The sequence below is a fragment of the Myotis nattereri genome (assembly GCF_964212035.1).
Source record: "Myotis nattereri genome assembly, chromosome: 4".
Classification (NCBI taxonomy): Eukaryota; Metazoa; Chordata; class Mammalia; order Chiroptera; family Vespertilionidae; genus Myotis; species Myotis nattereri.
The window spans coordinates 71,024,759-71,046,633 of record NC_138079.1 but is presented as its reverse complement, the minus strand read 5'-3'; positions in this window follow the sequence as shown (position 1 = coordinate 71,046,633).

Below are 21,875 nucleotides of genomic sequence, written 5' to 3'. Positions count from 1 at the left end.
CTTCCTCTCTGTAAAATATCAATAAAATATATTAAAAAAAGAGATAAATTTTTTAAAAACACAATTGGCAATCAACCATCTCCATAAGATTAATGATTCAGAGCAAATTTGGAAGCTATAACTACCCACTTTCATCAGTTTTTTAAAACAAAAACATTTTCAGTATATCTAATAAGTTACACTATATTTATATTTAATATTACAATTTGCCACATTGATTAAACACCTTAAAATTGACAGTGTACTTGGGAGAAAGACAAGTTATTTATGGCAGAGATCTTTTATGTGGGTCACCCTAGAAAACTGGATGGGGAGAGATAAAGTTCATAACATAAATCATACAATATAATAAATATAGATTCCAGTTACCTGCTATAAAAGTATTTCTGAATGTCTCAAAATTAAAGAAAACTGTACCACGCTAAGATTAAAAATGCCTTTCCTCACCTCCTCTTATCCAGTCAAAAGGAAAGAAGAGAAAGAACTCTCTACAGCACACAAAATCAGATTTCTTATAGCACATGTAAAACACTTTTAAATGCACTCCCTAATTTTAGGAAACTTTGTATAAGAAAATAAGCAACTCAAAAGCTTGATTTTAAATTATTTAACTTGGCTATTTTCTATGGGTTTAATTTTCCGAACTTTAGTCGTCTTCCAAGCCATTCAAGTGCGGTAACTTATGGCCCCACAGGAAGAGATCCTGCCCCCAAAAAATCAGAGCCAGGAGGGGCACCAGCTACAGGACAGAGCAGACCACCGTGTGGGCAGGAGAGAGAAGGCTCAAAGGATAGCAGCATTTGCTGAGCCACTTCCCTCTCATCTTGCTGGGAGGCCAAAAATGTAAACTTCTGCACGCCATGCTTTCCTCAGAGTGGGCATACCTTTCCGCTCTGGCACACCTCATTTCTTAAGCCTGATTATTCTAGAGCCGTGGTTGGCAAACTGCGGCTCGCGAGCCACATGCGGCTCTTTGGCCCCTTGAGTGTGGCTCTTCCTAAGCCTTAGGAGTACCCTAATTAAGTTAATAACAATGTACCTACCTATGTAGTTTAAGTTTAAAAAATTTGGCTCTCAAAAGAAATTTCAATCGTTGTACTGTTGATATTTGGCTCTGTTGGCTAATGAGTTTGCCGACCACTGGAGCATTGTTTCTCAACCTAAAACTGTTGACCTTTTGAGCCCCATAATTATGTATGTTATGGTGAAGCTGGCCTGTGCACAGACGGTTGTTCAACCTCTCTGGCTTCTACCCACTAGATGCCAGTAGCACACCACTCACCTAGTTGTGACGACCAAAAATGTCTCCAGATATTGCCAAATGTCCCCTGGGACCAGACTGCCACAGGTTGAAAGCTACTGTTTAAGAACGCTGGTTCCTCCGAGGAGTTTTTTAAAATATTGATTCCAAGTCTCACCCCCAGAGATTTTGATTTAATTCTTTTGGGCTAGGTTTTTTAAGCCAGAAGATTCTAATGTGCAGCAAGTGTGAGACCCTCTCCCCTAGAGTATATCGATGATATCAAATAAGTCATTAAATCAAGAAGACACAACACAAACATGCTGCATTCCCCCAAAGTAGAATATTCCTTATCTTGGCTCTGGAATCTATACGATTACAGTGAACAGGAAAAAAGCAGAGGCCGCAGATAAAGGTGAACTGTGGCTCTGACCTGCAAACTTTCCCGCCCCCCCCCCCGACCCCCACTTTTGGCTGCACAGGAACCAGAGCATCAAGACTTACTTGAACCTTACCGCTGTGTGGTTTGGGATATTTAGAAACCAAGCTTTCCAGAGAGGAAACACAGAACTCTTCCCTCACAGGGTGAAAATACCAGCTCTACAGTGAAGACAACCTTGGAGCTGCTGTTTCTACTGAGTACCACGGAACTGGCCTTGGACAAATGCTGAGCTCATTACACACAACAAACAAACAAACAACCTGTGGGCAGGGAGGACACCCAGAGACCCACGTGGGAATGGAAATCAAGTCCTTCTTGGGGGTGCATCCTCGCTGTAGATGACATTACCAGAGACTTACCTGGAGTTGACAACAAAGCTTGATACCTGTACACAAGCTCATGGCCATGAGCAGCTGATACTCTTCCTTCCAGCCCTTTACATCTCAGTGTCCCCTTCCAGCTTCCTCAGTCTGTTCAGCAACACAGGGCCTGCCTGCTTCCACCTTTTGCAGAGAATGACCTGACACTGTCCCAAGGGCACTGTTCCCCTGAGTGCTAGTCACTGGCTATGGCTTCCCCATCAACCACATGCCAGCCTACTGGTTATGCTAACAGATTGACGGCTGTTTCTTTAATTAGGATAAAAGCAGGCAAACACACATGCATTCACACAGGAAGTGCTTCTCCTAGTTCAAGAACAATTACAATCAGCAACTTGTACCGAGTTGTACCATGCAGTGTTTTGCTAAGCGCTATACATACATTCTTTCGCTGGCTCCTGACAGCAAGTGAAGGAGATGCATTACTGTCCCCATTGGAAAGACAAGGTTATTGAGGCTTAGGCACTTTAAGAATCCTATCCAATGCAAAACCAGAACTTGGACCCATTTCGTTCTGGCACCTAAGTCCATGCTCTTAACCATCATGCAGTGTGGCCTCCCTGGTTCTGCAAGAATCCAGATCAGTGACTTGAACTCTACCAACTGTGAATGTTTCAAATTCTCACTGATTTGGGTTTGGAAAGCTAGGTTGGAAGGAAATTTCCCAGACACAGAGAGAATGTATGATATGCAGATTTTGTCCAGACGCCACCATGAAGACCACAGAGCACTCAGAACCTGACTTATTTTAATCCTAGAGTTCAGATTTGACTCCTCATGCTCACTATGCTTTACTGACTCTTCTTTCAAGTCTCCCCCTCATGCTCTGTTCTCCCTGCTTGAACTCTCATTTCTCACTCTTGGATTTCCAAATGCCTCTGAGCGGGCTCAGTCCAGCTCGCTTGATTGTAACCCATCTTGCACACAGATGTCAAACCTTTCAATGCCATTTTCAAGTTGTCCCTCCTCTGCTAAACAATGTGCAAGTTCCCTATATCTGATGGCCCAAAATCTTCTGCACAATTCTGAAGACTCCTTTTACTCAGATCCTATGCTAACCATGTAGTGCTCTCCTTACTATTTTCCACTATAAAACCTCAAAATTCTAGTCTCACCAATTTCCACTGTCTTCCACAAACACTGCTCACACCAACCTCTGTGACCTGGCTCTGAGACTCCCATTCTCCATGTCTGAACCAAGACCCACCTCACTTTGAATCCTTTATTGCAGCATTCAATCTATATATATAAAAGGCTAAGTGACCGACTGTATGTCCATCCAACCGTCCAACTGACCAACCGGCCAGTACATATGATGCGCACTGGCAATTTAAAAATAAAAGTTGACTTGCTCACTTCTATTATAGAGAAAGGGCAAATAGCGATATTAAAATATTTTGTATTTTAATTTTATAATACTATTAGAGGCCCGATGCATGAAATTCATGCAAGAATAGGCCTTCCTTCTCCCAGCTGCTGGCACTGGCTTCCCTTGGCACCCGGGACCCGGGCTTCCCTTGCAGCCCTGGTCATCTGGAAGGATGTCTGGTCTAGTTAGCATATTATGCTTTTATTATTATAGATATTATATATACTATTTGACATGTAATTTTTTGCAGTAATGTAATTACTGCACGAATCTTTCTTCAAATTAATTTCCTTTCAATGTGCACGAATCCGTGCACCAGGCTATATATATATATATATATATATATATATATATATACATGGCATAACTAGACTACTGGGACACTCTGATAATTGGATCTGAGGTGCTCTCCTTCCTCCCCAAAATTTTATTAAACAGTGTCAAAACCAATAAGTACAAGAGATAAAATTTCCTGTACTCCTGGAGTCTTCCTTCTCCTGACTTTTTGCGGCCAAATCAACCTTTCCCAAAGATGCTAGACTCATACATATTCATTTCAAATGAGCTTAGTAAGTGCTGTATGCCATACCCAGCACCCCTCTTGAATCAAAATGAGAAGTCCTACAGTACACAGTGCCATTGTACTTGACAACCTAGCATTTGTCAAAGAAACTTGTTTGTATTTATGAGGGAGACACAGAAACATCCTACAGATGATGGGAAAAGTTGATTTTACCAGTGGTTTGAAAGTTCCCAGAGCACATGGCTATTTCTATAAGCATTTATTCAGTCCACAGCTATTGCTAAACGGTTCTGTCAAACAGACCCTGTCCCACTGGTTGGAGATTCATGGTGAACAAAACAGGCACAGGGTTCTTAACCCTATGCTACATTGTCTCTATACCAGTATATTGTATGTTAACTACATGTGAAGAAATTACTGTCTACAGTGAGAAAAACGGGCTTAATTTTGTTCTCAGATTTAATCCCAGATGTCACACATAAATGCTTAGCACATAGTAAGCACTCAAATATTTGTTGAATAAAGAAATCAGTCAATGCCATACAATTTTGCACTTGGTTTATAAGCTGAGCTAGATGCAAGAAAATGTTTCATGGCTTGAGCCTTGTCTCCCCAGACAGAGTACGTGCCCTTCTTAAGTACAAGGATCTTTTTATGGTTATAATAACGTGCCAACTAGAACCACCCATCTTAAGGCCACTTCCTAAGACACAATCTCAGAATTTAAAAGAATCATCCATGTCTCTGCAGATGACGTGAGCTTATAAACAGAAAATCCTAGATTCCACCAAAAGACTGTTGGAACTAATAAACAAATCTGGTAAATTTGCAGGATACAAAATTAACACACAAAAAGCAGTTGTGGTACTAACAAGGAATTATCTGAAAAAGAAATTTTTAAAAATCCCATTTACATTGTATCAAAAATGATAGGATATTTAGGAATAAATTGAACCAAGAAGATGAATGACCTGTATTCCGAAAACTAGAAGACATTTATGAAAGAAATGGAAGATGACACAAATAAATGGAAGAATGTTGGGTGTTCAGTGGATCGAGAGAATTAACATTGTTAAAATGTCCATACTTCCCAAAGCCATCTATAATTCCGTGCAATCCCTATCAAGTTTCCAATGCCATTTTTTACAGAAACAGAAAAACAAAATCCTAAACTTCATATGGACCTACTAAGCACTTCTAAGAAAACAAAGCTGGAGCAGCACACTTCCTGGTTTCAAACTATATGAAAAAGCTACAGTAATCGAGACACATGATATTGCCATAAAAACAGACACATAAGCCAATGGGACGGAACTGAGGGCCCAGAAATAAACCCATGCATATACAGTCAACTAACACTTGACAAGGGAGCCATGAATACTTAGTAGGGAAAAGATACTTTCTTCAGTAAGTGGTGCTGGAAAAACTGAATATTCACATGCAAAAGAAAGAAAACAGACCCCTATTTTGCACCAATCACATAAATTAACTCGAATGAATTAAGTCCTTAAATGTAAGATTTGAAACCATAAAATTCCTGGAAGAAAACATGGGGCTGAACAAGTTCCTCAACATTGGTCTTGGCAATGATTTTATGGATATGACACTAGAAACAAAAATTTGAAAAGCAAATGACATCAAACTATAAAGGTCTGCACAGCAAAAGAAATGACCAACAAACTGAAAAAGCAATCTACGAAATGTGAGAAAATTTTTGCAAACCCTGCATCTGACCAGGGATTGGTATTCAAACTATGTAGGAACACACACAACTCAATAGTGGCAAAGAAATGGAATAGGCATGTTTTCTAAAGAGGATATTTAAATGGCCAAAAGGTTTAGGACAAGGTGCTCAACATCACTAATCACTAGGGAAATGCAAATCACAACCGCAGGAGATACCACCTCACCCCTGCTTCCCCGAACCCCAAGTAAGCATGTTTACCCCTTCCCCACTGTCCTCTCTTACTTAAACAAGATCATATTATACATGTTACTTTGGAGTTTAATAATACATTGTTAACATATTTCGAAGTCAGTATATAGTTCTTTATTCTTTCTGTCATGGTTCAACACTAGCCCATTGTGGGGCAGTACCCCAACTAAGTTATCTTGAATTAAGTTAGGTTTGCTTAAGTTTGATGATCATTTAGGCTGTTTCCAGTTCTTTTCTATCACATAATATTGCAATGCTTATCCTAAGAATACATCTGAGCATCTACATTCTTGCATGTGTCCAATTATTACCTAAGAATACATTCCTGGAAGTGGAATGTCTGGGTCAAAAGATATACAGGTTTTATATTTTGGTACATAAGTTGCCAGTTTGCAATCTTATCAGTAGTATTTGAGACTGAGAATGCCTCTGTTTGCCCCATTTCCCTCCAACCCTGGGCCTTATCAAACTCTGCCTATCAGACAATAGGTATGAAAAATGATATCCCCTCATAGCACACAGACCTGGTACAGCTCTGTAGTTACCTAACATTTTCCCTCTACTAAACGTAATGCCTGGGTTCCCACCGAAAATGTTCTACATAAGAATTCCATGTATGCTGATTCTGACTTATAATTACAAGGTTTTTAGCTAGAGCTATTTTCAATAGTCCATATCATGACACTAAATCTATTTTGCACAACACCAAAAACCCAGAAAAAAAGGTGAAATAGAAAGGATGCAGAAGAAAGAGAATTCTAAGAGGGGAGGGGTGGCTCTTGAGGGGTATAGTGGAAACCGATGAAGGCACACTTTGCCTCGAAGAAGCCAGTTCTGGACTTTGCAATAACCTGGAGATACAACCGAAGTAACATCCGGCTGAACCTGAGGAGGACCACGGTGGTCTGTGGAGAGCCTATTCCTCTGCTTAGCACCCTAACCCCGCACCCTGGAGCTCTGCTCCTCCTTCCCGAGCGAACACCCTCAGGGCTCTTCATAAGCACCTCACAGTAATTTTAATCCACTTTCTAATCAGCTTATTTCCCCATACCATTAGTATAAAAGGGTTCATTCATTAGGTTCCTTATTTTCATTTTTCCTTTCAAAATTCATGTTGCCATTTCCCCCTTTTGTTCCCTTTAAAATGAACACCAAATAAAGCTAGGAATATTTAAGCTTTTGGAATATCATGTTTGTTTTTTTTTAAAAAACTTTTACATGCCCTGGTTGGTGTGGTTCAGTGGTTAGAGTGCTGGCCCTCGAACCGAAGGGTTGTGGGTTCAGTTCCGGTCAAGGGCATGTACCTGGATTGCAGGTTCCCTGCCCCATTTTGGGGTGTGTATGAGAGGCAACCCATTGATGTGGCTCTCTCACACCAATGTTTCTCTCCTCTTTCCTTCTCCTCCCTTTTACTCTCTAAAAAAAAATCAATGGAAAAAATATCCTCCAGTGAGGATTAACAACAACAAAAACTGAAAAAGCAATCTACGAAATGAGAGAAAATTTTTGCAAACCATGTATCTGGGCAAGTAGCACAAAATCCCATGTGTTGAGCCATAAGAAGTTTCCTTCTCTATATGGATTTTGGAGAACAGAGAAGGGGAGACAAAGGAGAAGGAAGGGAAGCGGATACCCCCATTTTCAAAGCATTTTCATCCGCCTTAAAGACTAGGCATTGGCCCTGACCAGGCTTGGCTCTCCTCTCTCCAAGCTTTCTGAGACCTTCCCTCCCTCCACTGCAGAGAGCAGTCCTCAGGTAATCCTCCCGGGGGGACCAGCTACTTGGCCTACAGCCTTGGGCAGTGTCCCTGCTGGAGGGGCTGTCCTGGGGGAGGTTCCTCACCTCTGGGCCCTTCCAGGATGGCTCCACAGACTTACCCGTGTCCATAAGTGCCCACCAGAGACAGTGCCAGTCCCACTGCCCCCCAGCGGTGTCCTATGTGTGGGTGGCACTGGAAGTAACACCTATTTCCTACCTCTGCAAAGGCATCTGAGTTCTGAGAGATACAATCTCCCTCAGGGCAGTTAGTGATTTCTGTTGCTCTAAACTCCATCTTCTTAGGAAAGAAAAGCTCTCCCACAGAAGAAATCACAGGCTCACAGAGGAAGAGAAAAGAACAGCCGCTAGCTGAAATCCCACTATGCGCCAGGTGTTTCATTCAGGATATCCCACGCGGGCCTCCCACAGTCCTGTGTGCCTGCTTCTATTTCTTCCCACTACCCCTGGGAAAACTTAGAAATCACTTCGTCTTAAAAGAAATGAAGTCACTTGACTGGCCGAGGCCTCACACTGGGAAGCATTAGAGCTGAAATCCAGGCAACCTGTGCCCTGGGCTCCTTGGGCCCACACACAGCTCCTGTCACGCTGAGAACAGAACTTTCCTCAGTGAAGACCCCACCCCCACCCCCCACCCCCCGCCCCAGCAGCCCCGGGTGGGCTGCGGCTGTCAGCATGTGCTGAGACTGGGTGTGGTGCCCCCTGTCCTCCCACTGTGCGTCTCCCAGTCTGACACGGATGCTGCATTCTCCTGTGGAACCAGCTCTTACCTATTTCCTGTGCTGTTATCTTTTCATTAGTCTTATTTATTTTCTTTATTGATTAAGGTATTACATATGTGTCCTTATCCCCCCATTGCCCCCCCACCTCCCCGCTCATGCCCTCACCCCTGGTGTCTGTGTCCATTGGTTAGGCTTATATGCATGCATACAAGTCCTTTGGCTGATGTCTCCCCCTTCCCCCCACCATCCCCTGCCTTTCCATTAGTCTTAGAACCATCTTGTTAACTTATCATTTAAACAACTGCTGAAAGGAACCGTTTTCTGAGCCCACGTTGGAGTGAACCACAGCTGTCCTTGGTTACCAAGTCTCACCCACCCCCCCACCCACCCACGCCACCCCCGTCCCTGTCCCTGCGCTTTCATCAGATTCTCAGAACAGTCCAAAACCAAAAGAAGCTGAGAACTACTGAGGACTCTTCCACAAAGTATTTTTTTCATTTAAGAAATAAAAGCAAAATATGCTTCTAAACACAGCTCTCTGAGTGTCTTGCATGGCCGCGTGTCCATGCAGAGACTCTGAGGCACCCACACATGAAGTGGGTGCATTTCATCTTGGTCCAATGAGATGACTACTTGCCACCCAGGGTGAGGAAGTCGAATACTAATGCATGTTGCAGAGGCTTTTACTGCAGAGGAAGGAAGCTGTGGTTTGAGCAGGGGAGGAAAGTGCAGAAAAGGACTTTGATCTTTGTATTTCACAAAAAGCAACTGAAAATGTAAAATAACTGTCTGCGTCGATACCAGTTGACAGTTAACAAGAACAGTTGGACGACTTTATCACACGCGGGCACGCTGCTTTTGCTTCTCCACACACGGGACTGGGACACGATAGATGATAGCTGAAGAGAAAAGGGGTGGCGTCCCTGGGGCACGGAGGGCACCCTGGCCCAGACACCCTGACGGCGCGCTATTAGAACCGTCTGAGGAAAGACCAAAAAAGCTGCGACAGCCAAGAATATTTATTAAGTGCCGACTGTTTCAGACCCACTCCCAAGGCCGGCCCTGATGTAATGGAAGCCCTTCGGTGCCAAGAGGCAGGAGCGCACAGCCTGCGTGAAGTACTGCACACCAGCTGGGACATTGAAAAAGAAAAGTGGGGGGAGAGCGGTGGTTTAATTTCCAAACTAATTAAACAGGAGAAACAGATGTGCGGGCCCAGACCTGCCAACCCCAGGCCCCTGGGAAATGACGCAGATGGCCCTCAGCCCGTCACAGGTGGAAGACTGGGGACGTCAGTGGGACGGGGATGCGCCATCGGCAGCAAGGCCGTCCCTTCCTGACCCCCGTGTGCCTCCAGCTCTGCCACAGTCACTTCATAATGTCCTTTTACACCAATTCTCAGTTGGGCAAGTAGCACAAAATCCCATGTGTTGGGCCATAAGAAGTTTCCTTCTCTGTAAGTGAAGGGGGTGGAACCAGCTTCTAAATTCTGCCACCCTAAGGCACACGGCTTCAGTATTTCTCAAGGTGCTGCCTGGGACTTGGTTTTTCCAAGAAACGGGGCTCTTGAGTAAATGGAGGTTTGCTTTCAAATGACACGTGCAGACACTAACGCAGAGTAGTAGCTGCTGATAAACTCTGTCTGCAAAACCCTGGCTTGTTTCCAAGGCTGCTTTGATGGGAAAATAACTAGAACTATATTTTCATCATTAAATTAGATAAGGATGCTTTCCAGATAAGCCTTATACACACACGTACTAAAATACACTGTACTTTGTATTTCCTCAATTCCAAAATGCCATCGATCGTAAGATACACAATTTTATAGCAGGGGTTTTGAGGGAGGGCTATGACATTATCTGAATACACCCCCAAGTGAGAATTCTTTAAAAAATGAAAACTATGCATCTTAGAATTGAAAGACTGTGGTATGAATGGGTAAGTATAGATGCTTAACTAGATGTATCCAGAAACTTCCCCTACTAGGGATCCTGGAAGAAGCCATTCATCTGTCTGCTTGGTTCCTTCCTAACACTCAAAACACAGAAGCTAGTAAGAGGCTTATAAAACGTGCACTCAAAAATGTACAGTGTGCCTTGGCTGGTGTGTTCAGTGGTTAGAGCGTCGGCCCATGCACTGAAGAGTCTCTGGTTGGTTCGATTCCCAGTCAAAGGCAGGTACTGGGGTGCAGGTTTGATGCTCTGCTCCACTGGGGGTGGGGTGCAGGAGACAACCAATGGATGAGGGTCTCTCACATCGATGTGTCTCTCTCTCTCCCTCCTCCCTTCCACTCTCTTTAAAAATCAATGGAAAAAAATATCCTCAGATGAGGATTAACAACAACAAAAAAGTACTGTGTGAACAATTTGTGACCCAGCAATTCCAATTCTAGAAACCTGCTTTATACATATAATTGCTTATATACAGTGACATGCAAAAAAGCAATGTAATTGCTTATATACAGTGACATGCAAAAAATAATGCAGCATTATTTGAAATGTAAAAATCTGTAAACATCACGAATGTTCAACAATTAAGGGAATTCTTAAACAAATCATGATACATTCATGAATTTGGAATATGAACATGTATTTGAAAACAGATTTAGAATATGGAATACAATGAAGTGAAAGAATAAAGTAGATCTCTCTGTCTGGCAATATGGACTGATGTTCAAAATAATGAATGTGTGGGGAGAAAAAGTGAGCTCTAAAAGAGTAACATTTTATATTTTATCAACTATGAATTCACATTTCATAACTTCACATGTAAAACTGGTGTATCAATTTTAGAGTCCAAGAAATACAGTAATATGATCCTATTTGTGTGTATACATGCCATATATATATGGCTTGATGCAAAAAATTTGTACAAGAGTCGGCCTTCCTCCGGCTGCCTGCACCGGCTTCCCTCGGCACCCAGGACCCGGGCTTCCCTTGCAGACCTGGCTTCATCTGGAAGGTCGTCCGGAACTACATCCAGAAGGACATCCGGTCTAATTAGCATATTATGCTTTTATTATTATAGATATATATGTTTGTGTATATATATATATATATATATAATTCAATAGGCATGGAAAATTTCTGGAAAACTACTTCTAACTGTAAAGTAGGGGAAGAAAAGTGTTTTAATTGTTTTACTTTACTTAAGCCCATATACTTTCTTAAGGTTTGAGGTGTTTCATTGAACACGTATTACTTCCATTAAACAACAACAACACGCAGTGTAAGTAATTCCAGGCTCATAAAGGCAGTGGCTTGGGCAACTCTTGGGACAGGCTACCTGTTCTGAGGAACCCACTCCCGTGGTACTTTCTATTTTATAAAAATGAAAGGCCAGGACCAAAGAAAGGGTAGGTTCACTAAGAGATCCCGAGCACCTAGCAGAGTTTTGCTTCCTACTTGTTTCCTGATCATTCAGGCCAGTCTGGCCCAGAGCTACGGCCTCTCCTGCTGAGGAGGAAGAGTGGGAATTCAGCAGAAGTCCCATCCTCTGGAAGGATGGAGCCACAAAGCACAGCCAGTGTCCTTTCTCTGAGGGACCAAGTGGGAGGAAGGAGACAGTGGGAGGCCAAGGCCCACCCGCCCAGAACTGGATAGCGGCCAGAAGGACAAGCCAGGTCCCCGGGACAGGTCAGCTGGGGCCCTGAGGACCCCTCAGAAGGTGGAGACTCAGGGCAGTGGTTCTCACGTTGTGGTCCTCCACCATCAGAGCCAACAGGGGGCTTGTTAAAATGCAGATTTCTCTGCCCACCCAGGTCTGAGGCAAAGTCGTTCCACAGTCCAAACCTGAGCTATGGTGATTTGGGTATTTGTATTTGTCACATAAAGTGGGAAACCTTTGTAATATGTAAAAAGTAGATTTAAAAGTTTAATGCATTTTGTTCCAAATGACTTTTTAAATTAGAATTCATACTACCATTCAAACAGGAAGGACCTAGATCTTCTGAGATTAAAACCTTTATATTTTAACTAGGGGCCCGGTGCACGAAATTCGTGCACTGGGTGTGTGTGTGGGGGGAGAGTGTCCCTCAGCCCAGCCTGCCCCCTCTCACATACTGGGAGCCCTCAGGCGTTGACCCCCATCACCCTCCGATCGCCTGATCGGCCCCTTGCCCAGGCCTGACGCCTCCGCCAGAGGTGTCAGGCTTGGACAGGGGATCCCCATCTCCCCCCGATCACTGGCTCTGGCCCCCGCCCAGGCCTGAGGCCTCTGGCCCAGGAATCATGCCTGGGCAGGGGACCCCCATCTCCGTCTGATCGCTTGCTCCACCCCCCGCCCAAGCCTGACGCCTCTGACCCAGGCTTCAGGCCTGGGCAAGGGGACCATCATATCCCCCCAATCCCTGGCTCCGCCCCCCACCCAGGCCTGATGTCTCAGCCAGAGGAGTTGACCCTCATCACCCTAAAATCACCAATCACCGGATCGGCCCCTTGACCAGGCCTGAGGCCTCCGGCAGAGGTGTCAGGCCTGGGCAGGGGACCCCCAGCTCCCCGCGGTTGCAGGCTCCGCCCCTGCCCAGGCCTAACGCCTCTGGCCTAGGCGTCCGGCCCGGGCAGCGGGGACCTGAGTGGCAGCGGGGGGCGCCGCGATCATGGGCTTCGCTTTAGGCGCAGGCAAGGGACCCCTAGCTCCTGGGACTGCCAGCTTCGACCGTGCCCAGCTCCCATCGCTGGCTCCACCCCTACTTCCTGCTATCACTGGCCAGAGCGGCAAAGGCGCCTGATTCTCCTGATCCCCAGGGCCGCCTTTGCCCTGCCCCCCAGCTCTTAGCTCCCCCCTGGGTTTCCGATCACTGTCAGTGGCAGGGGGCTTCTTCCTGCTTTCCCTTTCGCCTCCCTGCATTGTGCCTACATATGCAAATTAGCCGCCATCTTGTTGGCAGTTAACTGCCAATCTTAGTTGGCAGTTAATTTGCATATAGCCCTGATTAGCCAATGAAAACGGTATCGCCGTATGCCAATTACCATTTTTCTCTTTTATTAGTGTAGATAGTCTTTATAAACCAAAACAAAAACTTAGAAATTTCATCTCCTTCTTGACAACTGGTAAGTATCCCTCTCTCCCACAGATTTAAGAAAATGGTCACTTTTACAAATCTGTTCACTGAGTAGCTAATATATCTAACAAAAACTTTTATTTTATTGTTCACTTTGCTCTATTTAGAGAAGCAACTTTGACAATTTTGTAATGGTCTGTTCTCTTTCAGAGTAGATGAGCCTAATAAACTTGACAGTTCTGAATGAAGAAAAGAAAAGTCAGTTCATTTCTTAGGGGAGGAACCCCTAAAATGACTATCAAAAATGTGTTTTAAATAACCTACATTTTCTCAGGCCTGGATTTCCTTTTGCACATCAGCTTATTTATTTGAATTCTGCTCATTGGGTGAGGCTGCACCTGGGAGCTCACAGCACTAAAACTTGCTCTTCGGTTGTTTGGAGTTTAAAGATTTAAGCTTATTTCACTCCTCTCTCTAAGCGCTGTGATATTATTTTTCTCTTTACATCATGATTGAGACATAGTATATTGACTTACTTACACATGACTTAATTATATGCCCTCTAAAGATAATTTTCACCTCGCCATTCCTGCAGGACTTTTCTACTCCGGTGCAATGCAGCTTTAAACACAGGGTTAGAATTTAGCAAAATGTACCACTTAAATCAATTTGTATTAAACAGATGTTTCCATTTGCTTCCTGATGCATCCAAAAGGGAAACTTGTGTACAAGGTTTACATAGATAATTTAAAATAATTCCTGAAAGGACAGTATCAGTTTATTAAAAGCAAATTATGCTCTGAGGAGGTGTGTGGCAGGGGAACAGGGATAGTTATGGTACTTTCATCTGATAGAAGCGAGTTCATGTAATCACGGTCTTGGATTTCACATTCCTAACAAGACAGTAACAAGATTTGCAATATGATGCAGAATGTAACCGAAGTGCAGGCTTTAAGGACTTTGCCTAGGGTTGCACCATGAACCACTGCAGGGAAAGAGGTCAGGTTTCCCTGTGGGTCATTGAGGACCGGAAGTTTCCAGAAGGTGATCACTGCCTTCAGTAGTAAACACTCTGCCCCCACCCCCACAAGATCTTTTCCCTAAGCAATTCACTCTGTTTAAACAAGAAGACACTCAGGATTTTTCTTACTGATCAAGGTAAGATTAGTAGGGATCACATAAAAAACTGACAACCTCAGTGGTTCTCAACCTTCTGGCCCTTTAAATACAGTTCCTCATGTTGTGACCCAACCATAAAATTATTTTCGTTGCTACTTCATAACTGTAATGTTGCTACTGTTATGAATCGTAATATAAATATCTGATATGCAGGATGGTCTTAGGCAACCGCTGTGAAAGGGTCGTTCGACCGCCAAACGGGTTGCGACCCACAGGTTGAGAACCGCTGAGGAGGAAGTAGTCGTTTAAATGCCAATCTGGTACATCCCTTGTTTCAGACCAGCTGGCCTCAGTAAGCTCATGGTGCCTCCCTGTATTCACTTATTCACGTGTCCCCTTAAGCCCAGCATGCCCACTGTGTGCCCTCACGGGGTCCAGTCCCTGCCGACAGTAACGAATGATTCAGGTTGTGGAGCCAATACGCCTGGGATCAAATCCTACTTCTACCAATTAGTAGCAGCAAAACCCTCAGTGAGTTGTACAATGTCCCACGACTCAGTTTACTCATCCTTAAAGTGGAGCTAATAATATCATCTATTTTAAAGTGTGGCTGTGAGGATTAAATGAGTTAATATAAATAACACCCTGAGTAAAGGGACTAGTATTTAGTACGTGCTCAACAAACGCTAGCTATTAGGATTATTGTTAGAGGGGGAGGCAGACCAACAGGCCTGCAGTTACAGTAGAGTAAGTCCTGGAGAGATGCCCTGGAGGAATCCATAAGAGCAGCATCTAATCTGCATGGGTGCACCAGGGGCTATAGGGGATGAGGGCACCCTTGGGAGCATCTCAAAGCATGAGTCGCTCCAAGCAGAAGGAGCAATATGGGTAAAAGTTTAGATTCAACTAACTACAAGAAATAGTTGAAAACAGCTGAAGCCCAGAGGCCCTTGGAAGAGGGGAAGGAAATTAGGCTGGAATGTTGGACTGGAACCAGATAAGGAGGCCTTTAATATGTTGGGTGAAGGAGTTAGAGCGAACTTGATCCTGAAAGCAGGGGGAGCCCTTTTGAGAATTTCAAGCTGGGGGATGACAAGGTGATCTCTGTCTCTTGGAAGGATCACTCGAGCCCTTGGGAGGAAGACCCAGAGAAGGCAGTCTTGCCATTTATACTCAGAAGATAGAAAGAAAGGGGGTAGGAACACTTCCATTCAAACTGGTTGAAATGTTGACCTTTGGAGACCACTTGCCTGGAGAGTTTACTTAGGGGAAATAGTACATCCCTAACAATGGTGGGAAACTATTGCACAAGGTGCCAGAAGCTAAGTAAGGTTGTTTTGTATTTACTCTCACTACAGGGTTCACTTAATGTGATGGGCGGGAACTTGTGCAAAGGGTGACCATCTCATGAATGTCCGTGCCACAGGCTCACCCTTCGTCCTCCCCATCGGTTTCTGTTGCTGCCATGATTACTCTTATTCCTCAGCACACACTGCATGAAACTTGCACACGAACTCAACCTGTTTTCCCTTTCTGTTTTATTTGTCTGATATAAGCCGTTCATCCTTCTGGTTTCTATGCCATCACACAACACTTTAAATTTGTTTCCATGTTGTTATTGATTGAGAGAGAGGGCGGGGGAGGGAGAAGGATAGAAGGATGAAAACACTGATGAGAGAGGAACATCATGGATAGGCTGCCTCCTACACACCCCACACTGGGGATCGAGCCTACAACCAGGGCATGTGCCCTGACCAGGAATCGAACGGTGACCTCTTGGTTACTGGGTCAACACTAAATCAGTGTTGAGCCACACTGGCCGGGCATAACACTTTAATGTTACTTAACCCTATGGCACCTTGTGATGGCAGAAGGGGAAAGCCTGTCTCCAATGTTTGAGGGCCCTGAGACTCAAGTCAAGAAGCCTAGTTGTGGTAACCCACAAGAGGCGCAAGTTAGCCCAGCTGGGAGCACACAAGAGTGCCCTCAGTATGGCAGGAGAGAGCAGAGGGAGGAGGAAGGAGGCAAAGTGTTTTCTGCCTAACACACTGTCAGCAGCAAAACACTAACTGGGACCCAAGCAATCCTCTAGCTTCCAAACTCTGAGCATTTTCTGCCAGACATCATATACTTTAAACAGCCCAGCCAGCATGGCTTAGTGGTTGAGTGTCAACCTATGAACCAGTAGATCACGGTTTGATTCCGGTCAAGGGCACATGCCTGGGTTGCGGGCTTGATCCCCAGTAGGGGACATGCAGGAGGCAGCCAATCAATGATTCTCTCTCATCATTGGTGTTTCTATTTCTCTCTCCCTCTCCCTTCTTTTCTGAAATAAATAAATTTAAACAAAACACAATACTCATTAAAGTGAGTATATTCTTAATGATCTCACTGGTGAGGGTAATGGAAAACCAAGCAGTTATCTCTAACCGAATGGAATGTTTATTCTGGCTGCAGAGCTGTTCCCCTGAAGGAATCCGCTAGGAAAGCAGGCCCCAACTCCCCAGTTGCCTAGTTTGTGGTTTCTGCTCTGTGGGCTCTAGGGCCCAGGAACAGTTGGTCTTTCTCAGAAGAGAGAAGCAGAGGAGAGAAGAGCGGACGTGACAGGTGAGTCTTTCCAGGTAAAGTTCTAAAACATGATAAAAGTAAGTGAAAGAAGGCAGAAATTATAGTTGTAATGGCTCAAAGTATAACCATTTACAATATCAACTCTCCACCCAGAAGTGGGAAATCCCATTAGGAGGGATCCCTCCTTCAACACTGAGGCAAAATTAGGGCAGGAAGGAAATCAAGGGGTATTTTCACTTTCCCCCCCTTTGTCCTCTGCATTTGACAGGAGAGTTGCTTTGTTCTGCTGCTTTGAGTTTTTGTTTCTGTGGGTAAACCCTCTTAGATCATATGCTTTCAGTGTTAAGTAAGAATGGGAATCAATGCACTGATTCAGCTAACCCTGATGTGAAGGTGGTCAGCTGCGCAACGCACCCTGCCCCCCCCCCCCCCCGCCCGAGATGAGCTCATAAAATGTCCATTAAAAGACTGGAGGGAAGGAGGGGAGGCTATGGAAAAGCAGCAGCTGTCCCACTTGCTACAGGTGAAGAATGCGACAGTTCTGCAGAACCAGTTCTCCACAGAAACAGAAGTCTTTTCAGCCCATCCTTCCCAGAGGAAGGTGAGTTTTTATTTTTTTATTTTTAGCATTCACCCAGTGACTAGCAGGAAACATATTAGAAGTAGAAGAGGAAATAACTATTCAGTGTGCTCTAGAAATTATTTTCTCTAATAAAAGAATGACAATATTTCTGGAATATCTCCCTTGGAATGCAAGCCTTTTGAGTTTGTCCCCAAGTACAAGGATCTGCTAGTCCACAAAATACCGGTAAGCATTTACAGAAAAGCTATACATTAGAACTAAAGGACCTGATCATACACAATAGATGGATCAAAGCTCCAGTTCAATGCACTGGCCAGTCTGACCCCAATAGGTCCTGTGATTTTGGTCCTATATCTAGTAAGTGAATAACCAATCCTTCTTTTCTCTTACTTGCTAAACAAAGGGGACTGAAACACCAAAAGTATTTCGTAGCTGGATGGGACCTTAAAAATTATGTAATCTAAGTGGTGTCTTCTTTCCTAAAGATCAACTGGAAAATTCCTAGGAACAGCTACCTCAGCCCTTCCCAGTTCCTGGACTCTTGTTTCCCTATACCGTCCCCGACAGAAAACAATTAGATGAGCTTTTGTGACCATAAGACATTAGACTATATTTCTGGTACATTATGAATATATGCCTTAATACTTCCAGGTAGGTTCCCATTTCCTCCCTCCCTCCCTCCGCCCCCCTCTCTTTCTTTCTCTCTTTCTCTTTTCCTTTCTTTCTTTGTTAATCTTCACCCAAGGATGTTTTCTCCATCAATTTTTAGAGAGAGTGGAAGGGAGGGAGAGAGACAGAGAGAGAGAAACATCAATGTGAGACACATCAATTGGTTGCCTCCCACAGGAGCCCCAACTGGGGCTGAGGAAATAGTCTGCATTCCTGGTTTTTGCTTTTTTTTTTTTTTTTTTCTTCAGTTGTTTGAGGGGGATTTTCAGAAACTACCTTTGTTAGCTTGAAACCAGAAGTCTCCAACTTTCATAAGATTACGATGAAATACTTGGCTGATGAAAATACATGGACAACGATCATTTCAAACTAAGAAAGAGGGAGGAAGACAAAACCCTGCCCCAAACTCTAAACATGAGTTTTATTCCATACATGTCTTATATGTGCATGGAAGAGGCTGCCTTTCACTATTCAGAGAGACAAGCAGCCCTTACTTCACTACATTTGATTATTATTCCATTTGCTTAATTTAGACAAAATAAGAACTCTCTTTGAAACTGAAAATAATGCATAAGTTTTTAAAAAATAAAATTATTCTTCCAAGTTTCCTATAAATATTTTGGCAAATGCCAAGCACACAAAACTGATTCTGAACAATTCCCCCCCACACACATATAAATCACATCTACTGTAATTGCTCTCTCTTTTGAAAAATGTTCAACTGTAAATTATGCACTGTAGTCCGGAAACAGTGGCTAAACACACATATAATAATTGGCTGCTATTATCCAATCAGCAAATATTTATTGAACACCCTGTGAGCCAGGTACAGCAGGGGAAATAGAAATGGATAAAGATATGGCCTTTATGGCCCTTGTAATCTACTTGTGATAAGACAAAAACATGAAAAGTTAAACAGTACAAAGTAGTATGTGGTCAAGGGGCATGGGCGGAAGTGTTATAAAATTTTAGAAATTAAGAGTTGACAACCCGGATAATACTGAGAAAAAAAAGAAAAGGCAGGAAGGGTTTAAGGCCATAGAAACCCTAAAGCTCACACACAGACCAAAGCTACAATAGGCCAAGGATTATGTAACTGGCCTGCTCAAATATCTTCAATGCCCCATCATGAACAATCGAAGGAAATCCAAACTCCCTAGCTTGGCCTCCAAGACCTCACAGCCCTTGCCCCAATCACCTTGCCAGGTTTTGCTCCACCCAGACATACCCTGTCACTGTCAACCCTCTTTGCTCCTGATGCCCTATCCTTCTCAACACACTTTTCCACAACATCCTTCTTGGAAGCACCCCAACACTGTTTTTCCTTTTCCATTACTGCACAAGATCTTTGCCTCTTGAGACACCCAGTCTTCAAGACGCTCTCCAATGATTCTCACTTCCTGGCATTCACTCCCTTGTGTAGTCTCCTCCCACACTGAATAGGGACAGCCTGTGTCACCAATGGGATACTGTGGAAGTGATGGATCAGCCACTCTATGGAAAGCCACCCACCATGTCAGGAGGACACTCCAGTAAACCTTTGGGGAAATCTACATGGTGAGAAACTGAGGCTTCCTGCTCAGAACCAGCACAGACTTGCCAACTCTGTCAGTGAACCAGCTTGGAATTGGATCCTCAGGAAAGAAACAGAAAAAGCCACAGCAAAACCTTCAGATGTTTGTGGAGCTGGCCAACTCCCTGACTCTAACCTCACGAGAGAACCCAAGTTAGACTCACCTAGCTAAACTGCTCCCAAATTCCTGACCCACAGAGATTGTGTGTAATAGATGCTCATTCTTGTTTCTAGCTACTAAGTTTTAGGGCACTTGGTTATACAGCAATAGAAACAAATACCCAACTGATAATTTGCATCCTAACTTTTTAAAAAATAAGTTTTTATTGATTTCAGAGAAAGGAAGGGAGAGTAAGAGTGAGATAGAAACATCAAAGATGAGAGAATCATCAATTGGTGCCTCCTGCACAACTCCTACTGGGGAACGAGCCCACAACCAGTGCATGTTCCCTGACTGGGAATCGAACCAGTGACCTCCTGGTTCATGGTCCAATGCTCAACCACTGAGTACCACCGGCCAGGATGCATCTTAACTTTTTTTCTTAGAACGAGATCTACATTTCCCAGGGGACAGGGACCTTCTTTGCCATTTTTCAATTCTCTGCATGCTGTAGTAAGACACTTAGTAATCATTGGTTGAATGACTGAATGATAAAAGAAAAGAAAAACTAAATGAAACTATTGGTGAAGTTGTGCCTTGGGCAGAGTTCTTATATGTTTTGGATGATTCTGTCATTTAATTTTTTTTTTTACTTTTTGACTTTTGACTTCAAGGACTGGGTGGTGTAGTAATAGGAGGAGCAGCTGGTAGTTTGGACGTGATCCCATCCCCGGCTTTTAGGAAATGCTGCAAGGAATACAGAGAGACCTGCTTCACCTCTGCCTCAGGACTTGCCTCCACTCTGACGTTCCTAACTTGCCCAAGGCACTCAGCAGTGTCACAGGTGGTAAACAGGCAGTGGGACAGGGCAGGAGTCGGGATGGTAATGAGGGAAGACACTGGCAGTAAGAAACAGCTAGGGCTTGCTGTCCATCAATGACGTCTAAGCAGCCTACACCTGGCAGAATCCCTACTCTAGGCGCCCTGGCCCCAGTCTCAGGAACTGAAGGCATTTCATAGGTTTCTAATCAACCTTTCTTCTGAATCCTCCAATATTTTAAAGAAAACTGAAGCCCAATGCAGTTCCCTCTTGAATTCAGGAATGTTATGGTTATAAACAAAAGATGAGGATTCTATGGAAAATAACCTCACAGAGTGATCTGATCATAAATTCCTAGCTGGGCAGGTCATGGTGGGTAGTCACTCCCCAGGCGTATATCCTTTTAGTAAAAGGTTTATTTTTGCCTTGAGCAAGGCCTGTGCATTGCTTCTGTGCATCTAGGGCAGTGGTTCTCAACCTTCCTAATGCCATGACCCTTTAATACAGTTCCTCATGTTGTGGTGACCCCCAACCATAAAATTATTTTCATTGCTACTTCATAACTGTAATTTTGCTACTGTTATGAATCGTAATGTAAATATCTGATATGCAGGATGGTCTTAGGCGACCCCTGTGAAAGGGTCGTTCGACCCCCAAAGGGGTCGCGACCCACTGGTTGAGAACCGCTGATCTAGGGTAAGATGCCTTTGAAATAAGCCAAAACCACCCTCAAGAGAGCACATGCTTTCTCCTACCTCCATGTAATCTTCTTTCTGTTCCTTTAATTTCAAATGCTTCAGTAAAAGAACCTGCAAAACTGTTATTCTCGGCAGCATTTGAGATCTTGCTCTCTGGCATATCATCAATTTGGATGTTTCATTAAAATTTTGTACAGGTTTGGATGTTTCTTATGTAGACGTGGTCTTGACAGAATCCTTCTCATAGGTCTTCTTGGAACTCACTGTAACAGGGCTGGGTAAACAATAAAACTGAATACCTCTCTTTAGCCCACAGATAAAAACAGAACAAAACAAGACCTATCTTTCAAGGGT